Source organism: Heterocephalus glaber, unplaced genomic scaffold, assembly GCF_053883595.1.
Source record: "Heterocephalus glaber isolate CG9 unplaced genomic scaffold, H.glaber_assembly_v1.0 deba00001795, whole genome shotgun sequence".
Taxonomy (NCBI): domain Eukaryota; kingdom Metazoa; phylum Chordata; class Mammalia; order Rodentia; family Bathyergidae; genus Heterocephalus; species Heterocephalus glaber.
In genome coordinates, this window is record NW_028258476.1 from 2,628,741 (window position 1) to 2,650,873 (window position 22,133).

The window sequence follows — 22,133 nt, forward strand, 5'->3', positions numbered from 1 at the left end:
GGCTACATTAAGTCTCTAGGAGCTCCAGTACTTCATTCTGCCTCATCATTCTCACCTTTTTTTGTTTTTTGAGACAGGGTCTCACTATGTAGTTCAGGCTGTCCTTGAACTCACTATGTAGCCCAGACTGGCCTTGAACTTGCAGCAATCCTCCTGCTTCAGCCTCCCATGCTGGGATTACAGGTGTGTACCACCATAACTGGTGCCCCACCTTTCTTAAAACTAAAATTGTTAAAACAACAACAACAACAACAACAACACAGTTGCACCCATTTAACTCAAGTTTCACCACCACCTGGTACCAAATATGAGTATGCAAAAAAGGGTTAGCATACTGGCCTGCAATTTCTCTCCTTGGCAAAGCCTGCTTGTGAGACTGGCCCCGAGCTGGAGTCTGGGAACTTGGACTTCACTCCCAGTCTGGTTAGGAGCAGGTGAGTGTCCTGAACATTTGCTCTCCTGCCGGGACCTGAGAGCTTCATTATGTGCTAAACAGATGATGGCTACATGACTGGCCCCCAAGAGACTCCTAGGCCGAGTTTCCAGTAGACTTCCTGATAGACAGCATTGGACATGTGCTGCCACAACTTGTTACTAGGGGAGTGTGTCCTGTGTGATTCCATTAGGAAAGGACTTCTGGACGCTTTGCCCTTTGTTGATTTTGTTTTGTATTCTTTTTTTTTTGTACTGGGGATCGAACTTGGGTCCTTGCACTTGCGCGGCAGGCGGCGAAACCACTGAGCTAAATCCCTGGTCCCTTGTTTTGTATATCTGGAATAAATCATAGCCACTAGTGCAAGTGTATGCTCATTTCTGAATCCTCCTCATCAAATTACAGACCCCGAGAGTGATCCTGCCAACGACCAACACAACCAGCTCAGGGCCCAACACCCCCAACATCATTTCCACCTGGTGCTCAGTACCACCCAACTCCCATCTTCACCCAGTGCTAATTCCTCCCGTGTAACCTACCCCAGCTCACGTGCCCTTAGCATCTCCGTGATCTGTGACCAGCTCGCTCTCTTGCCAGTTCTACCCCTCAGTAGCTCTAAGCCTTCCCGTCCATTCTCAACTCCGAGGACAGTGTCACTCCAACAGTATCCGGTCTGCCCAACCCTTGTTCCCAGGTCTTCCCAATGCCCTGTAGAACAATGACAGTACCATGGTAGAGCTATGGGTTCCGGGGGGCTGGGTCTTGGGAGAGGAAAGACTGGCTTCTACAGGGTAGAGGCCACTTCTTTGGTTTTGCAGTGCCAGGAATCAAATCCAGAGCCTCGTGCATGCCAAGCAAGCCCTCTCCCACCGAGCCACACCCCTGCACAGGCCACTTCTTCCCGAAGGTGTGCTTGCAGGCGCTGTGTGTGATTCTGGGTACCTCAGATGCTACAGGAATGCTGGTCAGGAAAATGCAAATAGCTCTCCATTCTAGGGCACTACTGTCTTGTGTACAAATTACACCAACAACTGGTTTACCAGCTTCTAGCTTTGAATGTCTCTAACTCAGTTTCTCCATTGAAGCCTTGCTTAAAGTCTTTCAATGTTTCTTCACCATTTTAAAGATAAAAGATGTGTAAGAGATTGTGATAAAAGATAAAAGATGTGTAAAATATGAGGCCTTCCATGTGTATTCTTACATTAAGAATAACAAGACATGTTAGAAAGAAGGGGAGAGTGGGGAAGAATCTCAAGAATCTGATCCCAAAGCAGACAACATAGAGCTAACCACATTTTCACTGTCTTTTAAAATATTTCTAAGTAGAAAAAAATCCTAATGACAACCAGAATGAATGCAAAAGAAAGGAATATTTGATCATTTTATTTTCTAGGGCATAAATCAGAGCTTTGCAACATAAAGACTAAAAGCCACTAACACTATGAAAAATTGAGTCCTCCCCCATTTCTTTTCTTCCAGTACTGGGGACTGGAACCAAGGCCTCGTGCATGGTAGGCAAGCACTCCAACCAATGAGCTCCATCCCCAGCCCTTTGTAAATTTTATTTTCAGACAGTGTCTTGCTAAGTTGCCCAGGATGGACTTGAACTTGTGATCCTCCTGCCTTAGACTCCCAGGGAGCAGGAATCATGGACATGTGCCACCATGCCCAGATGGGCAATGATTTCTGCTTTCAGTCTTTGCATGTGTTCTGAGTACAGTAGTGATTTGTACAGTATAAGATATTTTGCTTATAACTGGAAAGTAGATAAGGGACAGGCCTCCCATAAAAAATAATTGCTGTTGGACGGGGATGTAGCTCAGTGGCACCGCACACCTGCCTGGCAAGCTCCAGGTCCTGAGTTCGATCCCTGGTACCAAAAAAAGAAATAAAGAGTGATGTAAAAATTAAAGCCGGGAATTTGGCTCAGTGGTTTTGCTGCCTGCCTCGCAAGTGCAAGGTCCCGAGTTCGATCCCTAGTGTCCCCCCACCCCCCAAAAATTAAAGCTGAATTATGATGATCTGAAGGTTTCTTAGGACAAGAACAAAAATGTTCCTAGAGATGTCATTAAAATACCTCTTCATATGGTTCAGCTGCCACCATTCCAAGGCTTTCTCCATACCCACTTCTATCCCAAGACAAAGACATCTGCCCGAACCTCCAGTCATTCCTTATAAAACACATGTATCTCAGAGACAAAGAATTTCCTTAAGCTTTAAGCCACTTGAAGCTTTACCAAATGCGCTTGGAAAAGGACATTAGTCACTGTTATTTAAAACCCAGCCACCCGTGGCCAACATTAGAATTCATCCCTCCTCTCCTCTTTTGTGTATGGAGATTACACCCCAGGCCTCACACATGCTGGGCAAGCTCACTCCTACTACACCCCAGCCCTTTCTATTTTGAGACAGGGTTTTTCTAAATTGCCCAGGCTGGCCTCAATCTTGTGATTTTGTGACCCTCCTACCTCAGCCTCCCAAGTAGGTGGGATTCTAGGCATGCACCACCACCCTTCCCCTCTTTCTTATTCACAAAAATGTATTCTTGCCCTCACAGGCCAAAAGTAACCAGAGAAAGAAGTCAGGAAAAGCCTGTACCAAAGTTAGGGAGATATCTCAGGCAATATACTGGGACCTGGGGGTCATGACAGCCACAGGTTCCTTTCATGAAGTCCAAGTGGATCTGACAACCAAAGGCTCCCCGCCGGAGCACTGGGCTGCAGGCTGCACACGCTGTGCCCAGCTCTCCCAAGGTGCTGTCTTAGAGCCGCAGTGCAGCATCACACAGGGCAGGACACGGATGCCAACCGGGCACAGGGTGGCAGAGACCTCGGGCTCCTCACACTGCCTTTTACAGCAAGACATAACCGTCCCATATGTGACCTTACGACATTGGCTTCTCAGGGATATATATATATATATTTTTTGGTACCGGGGATCGAACTTGGGTCCTTGCACTTGCACAGCAGGCGATGAAACCACTGAGATAAATCCTCGGCCAGATAGTTTCTTTTTTTTTGGTACTGGGGATGGAACTTGGGACCTTGTGCTTTCGAGGCAGGCGGTGGCAGCACTGAGCTAAATCCCTGGCCTACATTGGCTTCTTTCACTCATGATGATTCCCAGGAGATTAATCCAGGCCATATGCCGCGTATACCAACAGTCTGAGCCTTTACCTGTGATACTGTGTCATGGTTTGTTTAAGCACTCATCACTGAAGGACAGCTGGGTTGTTTCCAGTTTTGGGCTATTAATAAGAATAAAGCAAGCTAGGTATGTGTTGCACACCTGTGATCCCAGCACTCAGGAGGCTGAGGCAGGATACATGATTTTGAGGCTAGCCTGGGCTATATAGTAAGACCCCACCTCAGAAAGCCAAAAAACCCCACAAAACAAAACAAAAGCTGAGTATTTTTAAGCACTTAATAGTGTGCCCAAGTGTCACTCAGGCAGCGTGTGTTTTATGCACTGACTGTTCCCAGCATCGCTCAGGCAGGCGTCACTTCAGCCAACTCTTGTTTGTACAGGATACACTTGTACGTCAATTTATATGTTTAACAGCGACTATTTTTTGCATACTTTTTAATTTAGAATGTTGTATTTGCCTTTGATGCTTGTTTCTGGTGAAATCTAGTAAGTTCTGGTTATTGTCTTTTACTAATTCATGTTTATTTTATTCGTGAAAGATAACCTATAATTTTGTGCTCCAGTCTATAAAAACTTATCAGAAGTATATTAGATATAATTATTTTTGTTTTTTGAAACAGGGTCTTGCTATGTATTTCAGGCTGGCCTTGATTTCACTATGTAGCCTAGGATGGCCTCAAACTCATGGTGATCCTCCTGGCTCTGCCTCCTGAGTTCTGGGATTACAGGCATGCACCACCACACCTGGCTTAATTATAATTTTTATACTTCTCCAGAACTCAGGGATATTCTTTTTTTTATTCATTAAATTTATTGGTACATTTTAGGTATACAATATGATGACATTCATAATTGGGAATTTGTACCTTTACATGATAGATCTTGGTTCTCATTTTTTCCCCATTTCCCTGCCCTCCCTTCAACCCCTCCACCCCTCCCTATTTACAAAGACTTTGTTTCCATTTTTTCCTTTTCTCATATTTTTTCCTTTCTCTTCTTTCCTCTTCCCTACTCCTCCCACTTCCCCTTCCCTTTTGGATCTTTTCTTCATGTTTCACATTATCTATTATACATTTTGATTGTTATTTACACTTTCAGTTTCTCACACCACAGAAACTACTCGGTATTTACACGTGTGTCCTATTTATTTCACTTAAACAGTATGGCCTCAATGTGCATCCATCATTCTTTATGGCTGAGTAGTACTCCATTTTATAAAAAAAAAGCAGATCTTCTTTATCCAGTCCCCAGTTAGTGGGCATTTGGGCTGTTTCCAAGCTTTAGCTATTACAAACTGTGCTGCTTTAAACATGGGTGCGCATATATTGCTGTGGTATGATTCTTTTAATTCTTCAGGGATATTCTTTTATCAATATAAAACAGGCATGTTTGGAACACTGAGACTGAATAGGAAGGAAGGCCAAAAGATCTGCAAAACCTGGGTGTGGTAGTGCACACCTTTAGTTCCAGCACTTGGGAGGCTGAGGCAGGAGGATCACCTTCTGGAGCCCACTCTGGGCTTCACAGTGAGTTCAAGGCCAGTCTGAAATGTATAGCTTGACCCTGTCTCAAAAAAAAAAAGAGATCTGCAAAAGAAAAAACTGAAAAAGGGAGAAATGTTAGCACATCAGAGAGGAAAAGTCTGTTATGAAATAGACAAAAGAGATGTCTCTTTATTGTCAACTATTCACAATGCAGAAATGATGGAACTTGAAAGGAGTAAGGAAACTAAAAATCCCACCAGTGGTCAATGATTGTAGTAATTCTATGGGAGGAGTTGACAGAGCTGAGCAACTTCTGACAAGGTATCCCGTGATCAAAAAGTGAGGAAACGATATTATCATAAAATATTTATGCGCCTGCTGGACCAAACAATGTGGAACTCATTTGTTACTTATTCAAAACAAGGGGGTTCAAAAAGTTATTTACAATTTAGATTAGGTCTAAGAGACCAAAGAATTGAAAGATGCTGGGATAGGGAAACACCAGCAGGACGTCCATCACCGACGTCTTCACCATTATGTTGAGTGGGAAGACATTCTGCTGAAATTATTCCAGTCACAGAAGAAAAGGAAAGGCCAACAGGACGATGTAAAGTCTGCTGTTCAAAGAAAGACAAAAATGCAAAGATTCGGAAAGAACTAGGTGCTACTGTCCAGATTTAACATTGCGCTGTGTACTGAAATATTTTAAGGTATACCATACACAGAATACACAGAAAAATTACTGAATATATTTGATAAAATTGTCATTTTTATATATCCTGTTATATTAGTTCATAAAAATTAATGAAAAAAATAGGCAACTTTTCGGTAATCCTGTATTTAAATAATTGAACTGGTAAAGTGCTTAAGAAACAGGCTTTGTAGGGCCAGGATTTAGCTCAGTGGTTCGGGCGCCTGCCTCGCAAGAGCAAGGTCCCGAGTTCAATCCCCAGTACCAGGAAAAAACCCCCCCAAAACAACACAGGCTTCATAATAAGCAAATTATAGGCATTATCTCCCACCAATCCTATGCGATAAACATTATTATCCTCAGGTTAAAGTAAGTATGTTTTAGATTACATAACATATCCAAGGGTATGTGGCCTAAAAGTACCAGTTTTGGAACTAAAACCGATAACTGACTGAGCTTCCACAGGCTTTCCTGTCAGCCACAGTATCTGTGCCACCACCAATCAAATGACTCCTGTCATTCTCAGTACGGGAACTCACAAGGCACTCACATAATTTTTAAGTTATACAGACTTGAGGTGAAATGTCTCCTTGTGGCTTCCATTTGCCATCCTAGTCTTTCTCATGGCACTGACAAGTTATCTGCCACACGACAAATACTAAAGGTAGTCCCTGCCTCTGGTTTCTTCTGTCCCTGGGTAAAATATCTTTTGTTTCTTAAAGCAATCATCATGCAATGCAAGTCCCTTCTCTATATTATGTCAATACTTTTTTTTTCCTTGGCTTTTTTGGTACTGAGGATCGAATTTGGGTCCTTGCGCAGCAGGCGGCGAAACCACTGAGCTAAATCCCTGGCCCACCTCAATACTTTTGAGGAAAGGTATGATCTATTCCTTCCCTCATTTTAGCTACTAAATTTCAAAGAGTGACTGTTTTCCAACTCCATCATACTCGTTTCATGAGAACATACTTTCCTAAAATCACCAGGCCTTTAAAAAAATCTTGTTACCTATGAATCACAAATAGCAATGCAACGGACCTAGAATAGCCCAAATAACTGCAGGAGTAGGCAGCAAAGGAGGGAAGGCTCACATAGCTTGATCTGGAAACTCTCCATAAAGCTACAGTGATCACGACAGTTTGGTACTGGAATATATCTGTAGGTCAGGTACATCTGATCTACATGGCCATCGATACAGGAAGAGTTCCAGAAATAAACTCTTATCGTGGTCAACTGGTGTTTACATGGTTGCCAAGACAATGCAGCGGAGGAAAGAAGTCTTTTGACAAATGGTGTTGAGACAATGATATTCTCACAGAAAGCAGACTTTACCATTTTTATGGTCAGAGCTACAAAAATCACAAATTTACTGACAAGAGGAACAACTAGAATATGACAAAGTTTGGGTATAAACATGGCAAAGGAAACATTGTTTCCTTTACTTCCACCGCTTCTGACAGAAACGTGTGGGTTTCCCAAAGCAAGCAATTCTCTAACTCTGGCTGCCCTTCACCTCAGGGCCTCAGGTTACGCACCCTTCCAGCTGACTTGGCCACACATTCCAGATTCCCACAACTGTGCCTCAAGTCCAAGAACTTGCTAAAGTGACTCAGAACTCCTGGGGGTGGGGGTGGGGGTGGGGGTGGGGGGTGGGGAGAATCCTCTTGTTTATTGGTTTATTACAAAGAATGTTAGAAAGTACACAACCACAGGAGCAAGTAAACAACCACAGGAAGAGGTATGCGGTGGGAGGCCCAGGAGGGTCTTGTGTACAGAGCTGCTGACTCTATAGAACTTGGGGTGCATTCCTGGCATGGGGAAGCTCTGCAGGCTTCACCAGGTAGGCTTGGCTGGTTAGTAATCCAATCTCCCTGGAGGATGGGCAGTGGCACTGACAATCCCAAGCTAATTCATCATGGCTTCATCTTTCTGGGGACCAACCGTCATTCTGAAGCTGTACAGACCCCAGTGAGTCGCTTCAGTAAAAGAAATAATTCTAGCATTCAGGAAAATCCAAGGGGCCGAAGACCAAATACAAGAACAAAGATGCTCTTGGCGGTACCCCAGTCACTCAGGAAGTTAGAAGGGCTTTAGAAGCTGTGTCAGGAACCAGAGCCAAGACCACACATATATATTTTATTATGTCACACATGCTAACTGAACTTAAGCCTTTACCATGGTATTCTATTTTCTCCTAGGCAACCTCAGTCCTTCATTTGTGCACTTATTTTCTGATCCTCATCTTAGCTAAGAGTAAGTGAATTAATGAACTTATTAAATAACTGTGAATCTTATTTCAGTTTGTTGAAATTTTTACTAACAAAATTTGTATGTTTATGGTTTTGAATATTTACTTATAATCAATGAGAACTAAAAAATATTTTGATATTTCAAATCAGAAATTATGGAATGGCTGCAGTTTCCTATATGTGTCAGTATGCAATAAAATTTAGCTTTTCCAGCTGGGTTTGATGGTGCATGCCTAGAATCCCAGCACTTGGGAGGTTGAGGCAGAATTGCTGAGTTTGAGGCCAGCCTAAACTACGTGGCAAGACCCTTTGTCAGAAAATTATAAATAAATATAGAAGATTTTATTCTGTTCACACACTACTCAAATTGTTTTTTGCTTCTAGCATTGAAGATTGAACTGCAGGCCTTGCACATGCTAGGCCAGTACTCTGCCACTGAGCTATATTCTTAGCCTTTACTTATTTTTCAGACGAGGTCTAAGTTTCCCAGTCTGGCCTCGAACTTGTGATTCTTCTGCCTCAGCTTCCCAAGTAGCCAGAATTACAGGTAGGGCTGCCATACTCAACCTTTTGTTTGTAGTGCTAGGAATCAAGAACCCATGTACTGTGATTGTTGTTTTTCTAAATCTCTCATCGATATATTATCTATTCTAGTATGACTACTAGCATCCCTCTGCCTGGAGCATTTGGCAATGAGGGTCTGGATGAATTTCTGGTTGTCACACTTGGGCAAAGGAAGGGAAGATTCTACTGAGACATCTTGTGTGTAGAGGCCAGGGATGCTGCTAAACATTCTACAATGCACAAGAGTCCTTTGCAACAAAGAATAATCATTCCCAAATGTCAGTGGTGTTGAAGTGAAAAGACTCATTTCACTGCTTTCATAATTTTAGTTAGAAAAACAACAAGATTTTATTATGTTGCTTTTCTAATTCCCACTACTATATCTACATCTCCAGGTTTGGATTCCTAGAACATTAGAGCTACGGAAGAAAAGGAATTCTGAAACACTACTAATGACAAACAAGCTTCAAGTTCTCAGTTTTGCATCTCTAGGCCTATGGTGGCAAACCTATGGCATGCATGCTGCAGCGGGCTGTTTATATCACTGAAAAAGCTCTAGAAGGTTTGCCATCACTGCTCTAGACATTTCTATTAGACACAATACAGGTTTAGTTTGCAATTTTGATAAAGATGCAAGTGATGATGCAACATACACTATCTCTTCTTGCTTCCTGGGCTGAAGGATATGCTAGATATGCCTCAATAAACTGAACCCAGCACTGAACTCCAGGCTGTATCTGATAGGTTTCTAAAGACTTCAGGAAGGGCATGGAAGTACACACATACACCTCAACAGAATTAACACCCCAGAATTACACAGCTCAGTGATTGTACTACTGACCTCAATTTAGCTGAAATATAATTAGCTTATGGTTCTGAAGTGGAGATGCATAAAGACAAAGAAAACAGATACATGAAAACAATTTGGTATTTTTGGATGATAGTGTTATAGGTAATTTTTTTTGTTTTTTGGTGCCAGGGACTGAAGTTCTTGTGCATGCTGAGCATGTGCTCTATACCACTGAGCTAAGGCCCAGCCCCTGGTAATTTTTTGTTGATTTTTATTTCTAATGTTATTACCAATAATCAGCAGTATTGATAACACCTTTATATAATTAAAACTTTCCAAACTATTCAAGTGCAACACTGTTTCTAATACATAAAGATAGAAGGGAGGCTGAGGCAGGAGGATTCCAAGTTTAAGAGTAGCTTGGGTAATTTAGTGTGACTTTGTCTCAACATAAAAAGGGTTGAGATGGGGCCAGGGATTTAGCTCAGTGGTTCCACAGCCTGCCTCACAAGCACAAGGACCTGAGTTAGATCCCCAGTACCCAAAAAAAAAAAAAAAAAAGAAAAAAAAGGGTTGAGATGTAGCTCTCGCCTAGCATAAGAGAGGTCCTGGATTTAATCCCCAGTAACCAGGAAACACACACAGACCCCTAATTATCTATCAGTAAAGAATAAGTACCATTGGGCCAAGGATTTAGCTCAGTGATTCCACTGCCTGCCTCGTTAGCGCAAGGTCCTGAGTTCGATCCCCAGTACCCCCCCCCGAAAGTACCATATCTATACAATGAAATACTATAAAGCTATTTACAAATAAAAGAACATGAAATCCTAGAAGCTTTATGTACTGTTCGTGTATTGGTAAGAATCTCCAACACATATTAAATGAAAATACCAGACAGACTAATGTGTATAGCATGTCATCACTTTGTATGAAAAGGAGGGTCAGTGGTGGCAGGCAAGAGGATTGGGAGTTCAAGGCCAGGCTAGGCTACATAATGAGTTCAAGGCCAGCATGGACTACATAGTAAAGCTGTTGTCTCTAGAACCAAAAAGGAGGAGGCTATATATTTAATTCATTTGTAAAAAGGAGGTAAATTTTTTCTTTTGGTACCAGAGATCAAACTTGGGACCTTGCACTTGCGAGGCAGGTGGCGGAACCACTGAGCTATATCCCAGGCCCAGGAGGTAAATATTTTGAAGGATCTACAAAAAACTGATAATACCAGTCACCTTCAGAGAGAGGAAATGGATTTCTATGGAGGGAGGAAAAGGGAGGATGGTATCATTTGTATTTCAATTATTAATCATATTACAAATACCCAAGTAAAAAATTAATAAGCAAAATGCCAGTGAATCTCTTAGAGCTAACAAGTAATTACTCTTATAATCAATCTTCTGTATATAGAAAATCCTGATGCTGTGTCAGGCTGAGATTGAAGATAAAATTAAAACAAAGGCACTGAACCAGACAGCTGTTTTCCAGACCTCCACCCTTTTTTTTCTGGTACTGGGGATGGAATGTAGGAAGCACTGAGCTACATCCCCAGCCCACTTTATTGTGAGAGAGGGTCTTGTTAAATTGCTCAGGCTGGCTTTCAACTTACGATTTTACCACCTTAGCCTCTGAGCAGGTGGGATTACTGGCGTGCAATACCACACCAGAAAGGTGTCCCACTTAATATGTGTAAAATGGAGATAAAGGTAGTATCTACATATGGGGTTGTCAGTATGGATTAAATGACTCATAAATTCATTTATTATTACTGCTAAATTTCTACAAAGTTTACAGGGCTACCAAGGAAAATGGTGAGCTCTGAATGTGGACACCCTGGAATATTATTTGTGCTTTGCAGGCAATCATTTAAAGCATGACTTTAAATAAAAAATTATTTACAGACTCTTATGTCTATACAGTATTTACTTATATCTTGTCAAATATAGACCCCTGACCCTATTCTATTTTTTTAAATTTTATTTTTTGGTACTGGGGATTGAACTTGGGACCTTGCACTTGTGAGGCAGGCGCCCGGAACTACTGGGCTAAACCCCTGGCACCCATTCCATTCTTTTAAGGTTTAAAATTTGTTTACTTATACTTCGTTTAAGATAACATCTCTGCAAAGAAGTACCATGAAATATTTAATTGCTGTTTCTCTCAGGGGAAGTAGCTGTCTTCACAGCTTGAGGACTGTTGCAAGCGAAGGAATACTGGCAACACAGGCAGCTCTGTTGACTGCTTGTAGCTTTACTTTAAGAAATTTCAATTCAACAGCCTCATTTAAATTAAAGCGGAAAACCATCATCTCAGGTAGGCCACTTGGCAGGTTAGCCACGAGTTGGCTACCATTATGTACCAGCTTTCTACTGCTGCTGTGACAAGTCCCACAAACTGAGTGGTGTGAAACAAAAATTATCTTATAGTTTTGTAGTTCAGAAACTTGAAATAAAAGTGGAGAAGTGTTGTTTGCCTTTCTAGAGAGTTTCAGAGTCTTTTTTCTTGTCTTTTCCAGCCCCAGAGGCTGCCTTTCATTTATGAAATCTGTAATAGCCGGCTTGGAGTTTTTCCCACACTGTTTCATTTTGCCACTGACTCTTCTGCTTCCCTCTTTTGAGGGTGTGTAATTCAGTGGCCTATCTGGATACTCTCCCTTATTTTAAGGCCAGCTGATGAGCAACCTTAATTCCATTTGAATCTTTCTTTACCTTTTGCTGTGTATTCTAGCATATTTACAGAGTGCAGAGATTAGGATGTAGACATACTTGGGGAAATAATTACTCTGTATTCTATATCTTTCTTCATTTGAATAATTCAAGGCTCATTCATTCAATAAGGTCATTTGATGGAGTACTTAGTACAATAAATTCTCTCACTGACAGGCCTGAGGCTTACTTTTCAAACTTAATGACAAATTATGAATCAGCGTAGTTACTGAAAACTCCTTGAATCCAAAAACCGTAAGTAAAATTTATACATGGGTGATCCCATTCTTTTAATGATTTTTCTTTGTAGCATATACAATTATGCTACTGATGAGAAATTTTACTATGAAGGCAATACAGCCTATAGTGAAAAAGTTAAGTTTTTAAGAGACTGGCAAACTAAAGTCTAAAAATCAATTTACTGGATTTCTCTGAGCCTCAGAAAAATGTAAAATGAAGATTATCTATCTTGAAGTGTTCATTATAAATATTAAACAGGAACACTAGTTTTCCTGACACATTTCACCAATACTAATCCTTGTTTTCATCTGATAATTTTAAGTATCTAACATTCATTTCAATATTTCCACGACTTGCTTTATAGCAGATTATGAAAACATGTAAAGAAATATTAGCCAAATCTCTGCCCTCAAATTAAAAAAGTTGTTGGCAGCATAATACACTTATATACACGGAGCACCTGAAGAAACATAAGTGGTAAGCATAAATGGGTACCATGAATCAGTTAGGGCTTGGTTAGGAAAAATATATAGTGAAATAAGGCTGATTTCCATTTTATCTTTTTTTTTTTTTTTTTTGGTACCAGGGATTGAACTCAGGACCTTATGCTTGGGAGGCAGTCGGCGGAACCACTGAGATAAATCCCTGGCCCTCCATTTTATCTTGAAAGAACAAAACAAGCAAACAAAATATGATCCATATTTTAGGGAGGAAATTTAAGACTGTCTCAATTTTAGGGCTTGATGAGATTAATTTAGGCCAGTAGAATTTTTAAATAATTCCCTGGATTCCCAAAAGTCCACAAATATAAAGGGAAAGGAAACCTAAGCGATTATTCCCCCAAGTTGCTTTTAATTGCCTCACCTTTGGGTACAAGCACAAACTATGAAATCTGGGATTATGTATGGATTTTAAGTCCATAGTTCTCCTGAATTCAATCATAAAATGACAGTGCATTTTGAGAAACAAGCACTCAAAATCCACAGAATCTGACATTTTGGTTTTGTTTTTTTTTTAACATTTTAATAACGATTTGGAAGGATGGAATACAAACTACCAATTACACCCACAAACCTTATCAACATTAACGGTATTGTAAACGATAGCATAGAGGGCTACACTTTCCCTGTGCCTAGGAGCTAATTCCATTCTACATATATCGCCTATTTCAAACACAAACCCCTAAGGCATATTTGCAATTATGTAACTAGATAACTAATTTTTACGCCCAGTTTTCGATAAGGAACTAAGAAAAATATCTTACCGGAAGACACACAAGATTTAAAAGACCAAACCGGGAGTGGCTGGAGCGTGCCTGAGAGCCCAGCACTCGGGGAGCTGAGATAGGAGGATCACAAGTTCGAGCTCAGCCCGGGCAACTTAGCAACTGAGACCCTAAGGAAAAACAACAACAACAACAACAACAGACTGAAGATGTAGCTCAGTGCGAGGGTGGGTGATAAGAAAGTCTTGGCAGATCCAGCACGGAACTGAATTAGAAATATGTGTGGTTCCTTTATACTCTTAACACCAGGCTGCCTAGTGAACTGAAGATATACACTCTCCGAGGAATGCATAAAACACGTAAAAACATCATAGCGTGCGGGAGTTGTATGAAGTTCGAAAAATGTGGGTTAACAATATCAACAAAAACGAGACCACGCTCTGCTGCTTCCTTGGGTCCCGGATCCGCGACGCAGAGCCCAGGAAGAAGCGCCCTGGAGCACACCGCCGACCACTGGCCTTCCTCCCTCCCTCACAGAGATTCGGAGTCCCACTCCACGCCCTCATCGGTAACCCCCCGCGCCCCCGTTCCCTCACCGGTAGTCGAAGATCAGGTCTCCCGGCGCGGTAACCCGCAGACCCAAACGCCGGGCCCGCAAAGGCGGAGACAGCTCGGGTCCTACGGCAGGAAGCCAACCAACGCGCCGTCGCCGCGGCCTCCAACCACCAGCCAGCGGAGGGGCGCTGGGCTACCCCTGACCGGCTGTGGGTGGCCGGCAGGAGGGGCGGCGAGCCTCGCGCTGCGGCGACCAGCCCAGAGAGGTAGGTAGTCATCGGTCTCTACCCGCCGCTCAGAAAGGTCCAGTTGTCAAGGCTAGCTCTACTCGCCTTTGCCCGGCCTTTTCTCCACCGCCCCTGCGGCCGAGGAGAATGGAACGGTCCGCGGGGGGGATTGTGGGAGGCGCACTCGTGAGGGCTGGAGGGAGGGGGGCCGGAGGCGGCGGCGGCGGCCGTGGCGGCGGTTGGTGGCCGTGGGGGCGGGGAAGGGGGAGAGGAAAGAAGAGGAGGTGGCGGAGGAGGAGGAGGCTTGGGCTCGCGCCCGCGCCGCCGAAGGTACGTGTGAGGGCCTGCGCCACGGCGGGTTTGACAGGGCCCGGGGCGGCGCGGGGCCCGCGCGACGAGGCGCCCCTGAGCGGACGCGCACAGGCTGGCGGGCGCGCGGGGCGGCCGGCGGTGGAGGCTGGGCGCGGGAATGAGGAGCCAGATCCGCTCCTCCGCGTGCCGTCGGGCGTGCGCACTTGGCGCCCGGAGCAGGGGGTGCGGGAGAGCGGGAGGGAGGAGCGGGAGAGGGGGGGCCGCAGCGCCCTTGGCTCCCTCCCTCTGAGGAGCCGCCGCCGCTCCGCCGCCGCCGCCGCCGCCGCTGCTCCCGCCGCCATTTTGGGTTCGCTTTGCGGAGGGGGAGACGATCCCCGTTTTGGGCGCGGGACCCGCCTCCCCTCAGTTTCCCCTTTGAGCCCTACGTCTTGCCCTTCTCTTTCGCCTTCCGCCAGTCCGCTCGCCCGCTGGCCGCCTCCTGACAAGGCGGGAGAGAGCCGCTGTGGACTAAGGAAAGCGGAGGCGCCTGGCGGCCACCCCCTCATCCCCACTTCCCTGCACTCTCATCGCTCTCGGCCTCGGCCTCTGACACGGTGAGTGGCGCGGCTCGGGCAGGCCTCGGGGCCTAAGTGCGGCTCGCGCTCGGCGGCTCGGCCCTGGCTGCCTGGATCTGCTGTCACCGCCCGGACCCGGAGCTCGGGGAGCGGCGCGGTGGGGGAGGGGAGGGGAGCGGGCGGGGATCCGGGCTGCCCGGGAAGTCCCTCCGGGCGCGGGCCCAGGGTGTCCCTGACCGGCGGACGGGCTCGGCTCGGGCTCGGGGCGGGAAAGTCAGCGAAGGAGGTGGAGTTGGCTGTGGCCCTGACAGGTTAGCCTGTCTGGAGGCCCGACCCGAGCATCTCCTACCGTCCGGCTGGAGTCCGCCGAAGGGAGGAGCGCGGCCGGGGAGACGAGCTCCCGAGGGCACGCGCCTGTGTGGCGGGGTCTATGGTGCCCCCGCTGCGCCTGTGTACGGGAAGAAAGCGATCTCCGTGAGAGAAGTTTAACAAATGTCACTGGTTAGTTTGTACAAGGAAAGAGATGTTTTTGGTCTGCAAGACAGATGGTCTGTTGGTGTATAGCGGCTGTGTTTGTGTGTTTATGCCAGGGTAGAGAGTGTTCCGGAAGAGTTTCCCTGTATTTGTCTAAGTGTAATGGAGTCCTTTTTATAAGTTAGTTTATTTTTCAGATAAATGTTGGGATATTTCGTGCAGGTTGATACGTGTGTGTATTTTAGGGATTGGGAATGCCTAATTATTTGTCGAGAAAGACCAGTAAAGGCATTATTCTATACAGTGTAGCATACATATCTGCGTGTATTTGGAGGGGGAGAAACTTAGCAGAGCCAATTGAGGTCTTAGAAATAATTTTTGCCTTTGAATATAGAGTGAATTATGTAAATGTGAAGGTCCACAACATCTTTCACAGAGTAATTGCTATAAAGAATGGATAACCTTTTTTGTTGTTGCTGATATGGATTTATAGTAACATTTTACATAGGGCTTTTATATTCAGAATGCTGTTTCAGTTTTTTGTGATTCTAAATCTCAGAAAATGGTAGGGCATATATCTTCTTCCATTTTATGAAATAGGAAATTGAGGCATAAAGAGATAGCTTTTCCAAGATCAGATGTTAAATTGGTGACAAAGTTGAGATATAGCTCGGATATTTTAAGTATACTTCAAGTATTATCCAGAAATACATCCATCATTTTTTAATGCCCCAAGAGGTCTTTATTGGCAAATATGTGTATATTGAAAAGACGGGCAGAAATAACTTGTTGGATTATATTTGACAGAGATCAGTAATGGTAAATATCTATATGGAATATAGGTTGGCTTTGCCTGTGTGACCTGTATGAAATAGGTATCCTTGATTTCATTTATTTATTTTTATTTTTAGGTACCTGGAATCAAACTCAGGATCTTGTGCTTGCGAGGCAGCCATGGTGCCACTGAGCTAAATCCCCGGCCCCTCCTTGACTGTTTTTGTGGAGGAAGTTCTTTCCTCAACTCCTTGCTGTACTGGGAGTGAACCCACAGTCTTTGCCCTAAGTAACACCCCCAGAGGATAGATTGATTGACAGAGCTTGCTAAGTCACTCACTGAGTTACACTGAATAGGCTTGAATTTATGATCTTCCTGCCTCAGCCTCCCACATCCATGCCCAGGTCCACAGGCATGCAGTACCACGCCCAGCTGAAGCAAAGTATATCTGACACATTAGCTTATGTGTTTGAAGGAGGAAAGGCTTTCACAGCTTGTAGCAGAGCCGCTGCATAGGTGCTGACAATTTAACTTAATTTTTTTATACTTTGGCGCTAAAGATTGAACTCAGGGCCTCATACCTGTCAAACATGAGCCTACCACAGAGCTACACCCCCAGCTGGACAGTTTAAATCTTTGGAAGGAAAGATCCTCCTTTATTCACTTAGTAAAGAGTATTTATTGAATTACCTATTTAAGAAATGGTCCCTTCCTTGGGCTTAGAATAATAAAATACCATTATTGAAATAGTCTGGGTGCATATGAGAAGGGAGTTGCCTTGATAGTGGTATGTATTAAGTTGAGTGAGCAGGCAACCCAGTGTGGAATTGAAATCAGAAAACCTTTAAAGTATTGAACTGAGACAGAAGAATGTCAGATTTGAGCTTAGCCTGGGCAACTTAGTGAGACCTTGTCATCCTCTTTTGTTGTTTTTTGAGATGGAGTCTCTGTGTAGTTCAGTCTGGCCTTGAACTCAAGGTGATTCTCCTCCCTCAGCCTCCCAGGTGCTAGGATTACAGTCAAGAGCTACCACATCTGCCTTGAGACCCTGTCTTTTTTTTTTTTTGAGGCAGGGTCTCGCTATATAATTCAGGCTGGCCTTCAACTCATTATGTAGTCCAGGCTGGCCTCAAACTGGAGGTGATCCTCCTGTCTCTACCTCCAGAGTGCTGGGATTGCAGGCGTATGTCACCACACCTAGCTGAAACCTTGTTTTGATATTTAAAAAAAAAAAGACTGGGATATAGCTTAGGCCCTGGGGTTAAATCCCTAGCACCTTCTCTCCCCCCACCCCCAAAATTCTACTTAGTTTAGAGGAAATTTCGGTGTTTCAGAAAATTTAATATGGAAGGTTACATGAGTATTTAAGAATCTAAGCTGGGTGTAGTAGAGTACACCTCTAATTTCAGCACTGGGGAGCTGAGGCAGGAGGATCTCCATGAGTTCTCAGTCACTCTGGGCTACATATTGAGTTCAAGGCCAGCCTGAATTGCATAGTGAGACCCTGTCTCAAAAAAAAAAAACTTAACAAGGTGTTAAGTTTGTGGTAGTATGTGCCTTCTTTGATGTTTTCTTTTGGCCTTTATGCATAAGCTGTTTAGGGAGATCTTATCATTTTGATATATGTGCCTCTGGATATTGGAACTTCTTGGCTGGACTGAAGGAATTCTTTGAAAGACTTAATTTTTTTCTTAGGGTGTGTGTGTGTGTGTGTGTGTGTGTGTGTGTGTGTTTTAGACAGGGTCTCACTATGTAGTTCAGGCTGGCCTTTGAACTATGTATGGAGCCTAGGCTTGCCTGGAACTCATGGCATCCCTCCTGCCTCACTGTTCCAACTGCTGGGATTTCAGGCATGAGTGCACTGCCACTCCCAGCAAAAGATTAATTTTGTAGTAAAGATCCGATCTATGAATATGAAGGAAAAATACTTCAACTAAGTCACCTTAACTGTAGTCCTCTGGAAAATTGAATGTTTTTTAATATGCTAGAATAGTGATTCTTAGTTTTTTTGTTTTTGTTTTTTTGGTGGGGGCTGTCACTTACCTTCTGAGACTGATAGAAGATAGACTCCACATTAGAAAGTGACCATAAGCACAATCACAGGAATTACACATATAATTTCAGTAATTTAAACTGTAATGAAATGGAACCAATATCAGGTCTTGTTTGCCCCTTACCTTAGTTTTGCTTAGGGGTGGAGATGTTGGTATGAGTTTAAGGTAAAAGATTCCATCAATCTGCAGTTGGAAACTAAAAATGATTACTGTAGGCCAGGCGTAGTGGTGCATATCTGTAATCCCAGTACTCTGGGAGGCTGAGGTAGGAGGATCCAAGGTTGGAGCCCAGTCTGGTCAATTTAGCAATTTAGGGAGACCCTGTCTCAAAATAAAAAAGAACTGGATATGTACCTCGATGTGAAGGCCCTGGGTTTATCCAGTACTGCAGCAAAACAAAAACTGCAATTTTTAAAAGAGCAAGAAATTGAGGGAAGATATTTTAGTAGGACATTATAGAATTCAATAAGATAATCTATTCATGAAAAATAGTTTCTCTTCTCTTTGTATTAGGATGGCCATCTGTAATGTAGATTTGTGAAAAGTTGAATTAATTTTCTCCGTTCTTTTTCATTACTGAGAATTGAACCCAGGGCCTTTGCACTGAGCTACATCTGCAGAGATATCTGCCCCCTTTAAATTTTTTGAGACTGCCTCTCACTAAGTGCCTAAGTTGTCAAGTTGTCTGGACTAGACTAGAATTTGTGATCTGCCTGCCTCAGCCTCCTAGTAACTGTCTCAGTGGGGAAAGGTAGAGAATGATGTTGACCCAACATAATTAAAAACTGTGCTCTCATTAATGACAGAAATTTAACTCATAATCTTATTGCTGTTTTACACTTGTGTAAAACATTCATTGTCTAATTTTTCATGTTTGAAGGACCTGTGATGTTTTAATTTTAGCATTGCTTTTACTCTTCATAGTTTTTAGTCACTTACCCTCAAATATATGCAAATAAATGACAGGATTTTTGTTTGTTTTGGTTTTTGGCTTTTTGTTTTTGCCTGTGCTGGGGATTGAGGATGACAGGATTTTATATACTTTTTCACTGAATTTTGTTCGTTGTTTAAATGTGACAAATTTCAGACATAAGCAGCAATAGAGTATAATAAGACTTTATGTACACAATATTCAGCTTCAGTTTTTTTTTTTTCCCCCAGTACCGGGGATTGAACTTAGGTCCTTGAGCTTTCCAGGCAGGCAGTAGAACCACTGCGCTAAATCCCTGGCCCCCACCTTCAGTGTTTTTAACAACATAGTTTTAAAAAGATTATTGCAGGGCGGATTTAGCTCAGTGGCACTGCGCCTGCCTTGCAAGCCCAAGATCCTGAGTTTGATCACCAGTATGGGGGGGGGTGACTGTTTCCAACTGGGTGTGGTGGTGCACGCCTGTGATCCCAGCACTCCGGAGGCTGAGGCCGGAGGATTACCTTGAGTTTGAGGCCAGCCTGGGCTACATAGTGAGTTCAGGGCCAGCCTGAACTACAAAGGGAAACCCTGCCTCAAAAAAACAAAACAAAAGTTTATTACACTTAAAGGTACATTGCCATGAACACCCCCCCCCCCCCCGTTGGGGGGGATCAAACTCAGGACCTTGAGCTTGCAAGGCAGATTTGGTGCCATTGAGCTAAATCCCCAGCCCTCCGTTGCTATTAATCTTCCTCAATATACTTCCCCTCTTGAGGCTGGGCATGGTGGCTCACACCTCTAATCCCAGTGCTCTGGGAGGCTGAGGCAGGAGAATTGAAAATTCAAGCACAACATGGGCAATTTAGCAACTTAGACCCTGTATCAAAGTAAAAAAATAAAGCCTGGGGGTGTAGTTCAGTGTAAAAGCCTTGGGTTTAATTCCCAGTACCTGGGAAAAAAAAATACTCCCCTTGCTTTGAATACACTTCTTCCTTCTGTCATTTTTGCCACTTTCTGAAGCAATTCTGGTTGTTGTTTTTTGTAAGTGTTTTTAATGAGGTATGATTAAAAAATAAGATGAAGGCTGCTGCCAAGTGCCAACCCAAAAGGCCAGCTTACAAAAACAATAAGGTGTGTCCTCATCCATTTTATTCATTGGTTGTGGCACTTTGCATCCTCTGGCTCTTCCCCAAAGTGGAAATGACCATGAAAGGTAAATATTTCAAATGGATTCAAGACTAGATAGCTACACCAGCACAACAAAAGGTACTAAAAAAAGAGGACTTGTGCCCCGCTTCAGAAAGTGACAAGAATGAGGGGATAAGTGTGTTTGAAGTGAGGAGGAGTATTAATGGCAATTGTTTTGTTTTTTTTTTGGTACCAGGGATTGAACTCCAGACTTTGGGCTTGCAAGGCAGGTAGTGGAACCACTGAGATAAATCCCCGGCCCATGGTTTATATAACTTTTAAAATAAAAGTATCTGATGATAGTTGTAAGTAAACTAGTTATACAAACTACTTGTAATCTATATTAGTTGTCATAGGGAATTCCTCTGTTAACTAAGAAATTAAATGAATAGAAATTCATATCATTTGCTTTTAGATGTTTGCATTAAAATATTTGAAGTTCCAGATAGCTAGAAAAGCCTATCAGGTTTTTCAAATGCCAGTGAGAAATAATTACTATTATTGTTTTTGTTTTTGAGGCTGTAGTCATAGTTACAAGACTATTAAAAACATTTTCTGGGTTTTACTTCCACTTGATTGTCTAGTGGGATCCAGTTACCACAAAGAAGTCAGATGCTTCTGGTAATGTTGAACAAAGCTGAAATTGGTCTTGAATCAACTTGCTATTTAAGAGAATGAAGTCCACATTATTTTAAATTTGAAATTCCAATTGTGGATATTCTACATGAATATTTGAAAATTTATACCTCTGCTTATGTTGCATACCTTAGAATTTTGTCAGAGTGTGGTTGCCATGATGAACAGAAACATTGTAGGAAAAAAATAAATATTGCTATTAAGTTATAAAGATGAATCAGAGTACACATCTTTTAAGAGGTTGTTATGAAAGTAGTATTTAGATGCATATTCTTCCTTCCAGGAAGGCTGACAGTTGTATTATAGCTCAGATGAGTGTGAGTTCCATCAGCAGTGAATATTTCATTACTTTATCTTTTATTGTGTTTTATAATCCCACAGAAAGTAAGTTGTGAATACTTAATCTTCTGGTTATACATTCTGTTCAATGTTTTGTACGCTTGATACCAAATCACTCTTCTCATTCAAAAACATTTTATTTGCCCTAAGACTGTAGGAAGACTGTATCAGATTATAAAGTAGCTAGCAATGTCCTGTCTTCTTTGAGTAAATAACACATGGCTTAAGGTAAGGTTTCTTAAATACAGCACTGCTGCAAATGAAAGCTCCAGAGTTCAATTATTTGAAATCCTGACTATCAGGCAGGAATGGAGAGAATTTGAAAGAGTAAACTGATAACTGATATTTGGAAAAATGGTAGTGGGGAGGGGTGTTTGACTCAATCATGTATAAAGATTAGTTGGCAAATATTATAGTCTTCAAAGAAGATTGGAAGATACAAATTTCAAATTAAGTAGTAATTTCATCTAAGTGAATAATACAAGTTGTGGATGCAGAAGATTAACGGAAAAGAATAATTACTTTTTAAACCATGAATTAGAGTTTTAAGTTAATTTTTTTCATATGTATGTGCTTTTTTAAATTAA

At 42.8% G+C, this 22,133-nt stretch overlaps 2 protein-coding genes across 13 annotated transcripts in view; one reads left to right on the forward strand and one right to left on the reverse strand.

Moving 5' to 3' along the window:
* Window positions 1-15,194, reverse strand: part of Dap3 (death associated protein 3) — a 34,225-nt gene extending 19,031 nt beyond the window's left edge. Inside the window, exons 1-2 of one of the 6 annotated variants that reach the window (XM_087203506.1) lie at window positions 14,119-14,370; window positions 13,562-13,692 (exon numbers count right to left, since the gene is read on the reverse strand). The gene's annotated coding sequence lies outside the window, so the exon portion shown is untranslated. Of the gene's footprint in view, window positions 1-13,561; window positions 13,693-14,118; window positions 14,443-15,171 lie in introns of those variants that run through there. The other 5 variants (XM_087203505.1, XM_021249300.2, XM_021249303.2 and 2 more) reach the window with 5 other exon arrangements.
* Ash1l (ASH1 like histone lysine methyltransferase) overlaps window positions 14,515-22,133 on the forward strand; it is a 175,911-nt gene continuing 168,292 nt past the window's right edge. For 2 of the 7 annotated variants that reach the window (XM_021249297.2, XM_087203479.1), the window contains exon 1: window positions 14,729-15,209. The gene's annotated coding sequence lies outside the window, so the exon portion shown is untranslated. Of the gene's footprint in view, window positions 14,635-14,728; window positions 15,210-22,133 lie in introns of those variants that run through there. The other 5 variants (XM_087203480.1, XM_087203482.1, XM_087203476.1 and 2 more) reach the window with 4 other exon arrangements.